Genomic DNA, 3,583 nt, shown 5'->3' with positions numbered 1-3,583 from the left:
GGAAAAGAAGAAATAAAACTATCACTATTTCAAATGATATGAAAATACATAGAAATCCTAAAAACACAACACACAGACACAAAAACTACTATAGATCATCAATGAATTTGGTTAAGTTGCCAGATACAAAATTAATACAGAGGAAGATATTGCAATTCCATACACTAACATTGAACTATCAAGAAGACAAGTTGAGAAAATGATCATATTTATCATCACATCAAAAAGAACAAAATTATTGTTCAGTCACTAAGTTGTGTCTGACTCTGTGACTCCATGGATTGCAGAACACCAGGTTTATCTGTCCTCCATTATTTCCCAGAGTTTGCTCACATTCATGTCCATTGAGTCACCAATGCTATCTAACGATTTTATCCTCTGCCACCCTCTTCTCGTTTTGCCTTCAATCTTTCCCAGGCTTTGCATCAGGTGACCTGAGTTTTAGAGCTTCATCTGCAGCATCAGTCCATCCAATGAATATTCAGGGTTGATTTCCTTTAGGATGAACTGGTGTGATATTCTTGCTGTCCAAGTAATTCTCGAGAGTCTCCTCCTGCATCACAAAAGCATCAGTTCTTCTGCACTCACCCTTCTTCATGGCCTAACTCTCACATCTGTACATGACTACTAGAGAAACCATAGCTTTGGCTATAAGGACCTTTGTTGGCAAATGATATTTCTGCTTTTCAATATGCTGTCTAGGTTTGTTATAGCTTTCCTTCCAAGGAGAAAGCATCTTTTAATTTCTTGGCTGCAGTCACTGTCTGCAGTGATTTTGGAGCCAAGAAAAATAAATCTGTGACTGCTTCCACTTTTTTCTCTTTCTATTTGCCAAGAGTAAACCCACCTAAGGAGGCAAAAGACCTATACTCCAAAAGTATGAGATACTCATGAAAGAAAGACAACATAAATAGATGAAAATATATACCATGATTCATGGATTAGAAGAACTAATATTTTTAAAAAGGATCATACTCCTCAAGGCAATCTACAGTTTCACTGTATCACCTATCAAAATAACAATAGCATTTTTTCACATAACTAGAACAAATAACTATAAGACTTGTATATAAACACAAAAGATCCCAAATAGTCAAAGCAACCTTGAAAAAGAACAGAGCCAGACATATACACTCCCTGATTTCAGACTATTCTACAAAGCTACAGTCATCAAAGCAGTTTGGTACTTGCACAAAAACAGACACATAGATTGTTGGAAAAATAGAGAGCCCAGAAATAAACCCATGCATTTACAGTCAGCCTATTACGAAAGAGGGAGAACATACATAATACAGAAAAAATAGTATCTTCTATACATGCTGCTGGAAAAAATTAGATAGTTACTTGTAGAAGAATGAAATTAGAACATTCTCTAACACTATATACAAAAATAAATGCAGAATAAATTAAAGACCTAAATGTAAGACCAGAACCATAAAACTCCTACAAGTAAACACAGGCAGAACACTCTTTGACATAAATAGTATTAGTGTGTCTTTGGATCTGTGTTCTAATGCAAAGAAAACAAAAGCAAAGCTTTTAAAATGGAAACTCATAAAACTTAAATGCTTTTGCAGAGCAAAAAGTCAGAAACTACTGACAAACCAAAAAGACAACTTATGGAATGGGAGGAAATATTTGTAATTAATATGACCTATTAATATCCAAAATATATAAACAGCTCATACAGTTGCATATCAAAAAAAAAAAAAGATTCAAAATAGGCATAAATTCTCAATAGACATTTTCCCAAAGAAGACCTACAGATGGCCAACAGGCACAAAGAGATATCTTTTCAATGCTCAATACCACAAATTATTAGACAAATGCAAATCAAACAGAATGAGGAATCACTTCACACCGATTGGAATGGTCATCATCAAAAAAGTCTACAGATAACCAAATATTGATGAGGATGTGGAGAAAAGGGAACCCTTGTACACTGTTAATTAGAATGTAAATTAGTGCAGCCACTATAGAAACAACAGTATGGAGTTTCCTCAAAAGAATAAAAATAGATGTCATATGGTCTAGCAAGGATCCAGAAATTCCACTCCTGGGTGTTTTCCGAAGAAAATACTAATTTGAAAATATACATCCACCCTGATGTTCATAGCAGCATTATTTACAACAGCCAAGATTTGAAAGCAACCTAAGAATCCATCAACAATGAATAGTTAAGGAAGATGTTATACACACATGCACACACACATACAATGTAATGCTACTCAGTTATATAAAAGAATGAAATTATGCCATTTGAAACTACATGGATAGATCTGGAGGGTATTACAATTAGTGAATTAAGTAAGATAGATAAATAAATACTATATGTTATTACTTACATCTGGAATCTAAAAAATAAAGAAATAAATACAACAAAACAGAAGATTCATGGATACAGAGTGCAAACTGGTGTTTATCAGTGGGAAGAGAGGAGAGGAAAGATAAGAGTAGAGGATTAATTGGCATGAACTACTTTCTATTAAAAAATCTATAAGGATATATAACACAGGCAATATAGCCAATGTTTTAAGATAATTTTACAGTATAATTTATGAAAATTTTGAATATATTGTAAAATAACTGCACCTCAATTAAAAAAATAGTTTTCCCAGCCCCTACTCATTACACATTTCCAAAGCTGCTTCTGCATTTTTAGATATTTGTCACAGCAGAATCCCTTCATTTTGGTATCAGTTTCTGTCCTGTTTCAGACTGTTAGTACAATGTACCATAGACTAGGTAGCTTATAAACAGAAAAAAAATTATTTCTCACAATTCTGGAGGATTTGTAAACTTAAAATGAGGTTACTCACATGGTCAGTTTCTGGTGAGTCTCCCCTATAAAGGCACTCACTCCATTCATGTGGGCGCCACCCTCATGACTTCATCTAATCCTAATCACTTCCCCAAAACCTCACCTTCTAATACCTCCACATTGAAGCATAGAATTTCAATATACAACTTTGGGAGAGACACAAATATTTAATCCATTGCACTCTTACATGGAACTGTTTATAATAAATTATGAATTCTTTTGAATAACATACAATATGTTACTTGCCCTCCCCTACCTAATCACGTTGAACCATTGCGCCAAGTGCAGGACACTTGCTATTTCCCAATGTTTCTCACTTTATTGAAAGCCCATTTATTTTGAAAAATAGTTCACTATGACCACCAGTCCTTTTTATCCCTTTCCACTGATTAAACTCTTACTAATCTTGGCATCCATAGTAGTACCTCTTATAGTACCATAAACAGAGAAATAAAATTTATAAGATGTACTGGATACAAATCACCAAAATATGTATCTTCTTCTAATGATTCATAATAGTAGAGGGAACACCTTCATCTAAATGGGACTGTTTCATTATAGTTCTCCTAATAAGTTAGGACTGAATACATGCTTTTGTTTAGGCAATGTATATCTAACCACAACAAGAATAAGAGTAATAAGGGGAAAATCTCTCTCTCTCTCTCCTCTCTTCCTCCCCCCTCACATACACAAACACACAAATAATACTTTACAACCTTATTACATGAAGCATATTAACTAAATGTAAACTGCATGCCCCAA

Source organism: Muntiacus reevesi, chromosome 4 (assembly GCF_963930625.1).
Source record: "Muntiacus reevesi chromosome 4, mMunRee1.1, whole genome shotgun sequence".
Taxonomy (NCBI): domain Eukaryota; kingdom Metazoa; phylum Chordata; class Mammalia; order Artiodactyla; family Cervidae; genus Muntiacus; species Muntiacus reevesi.
The sequence above is the reverse complement of the archived record's forward strand: the minus strand, read 5'-3'. Positions refer to the sequence as shown.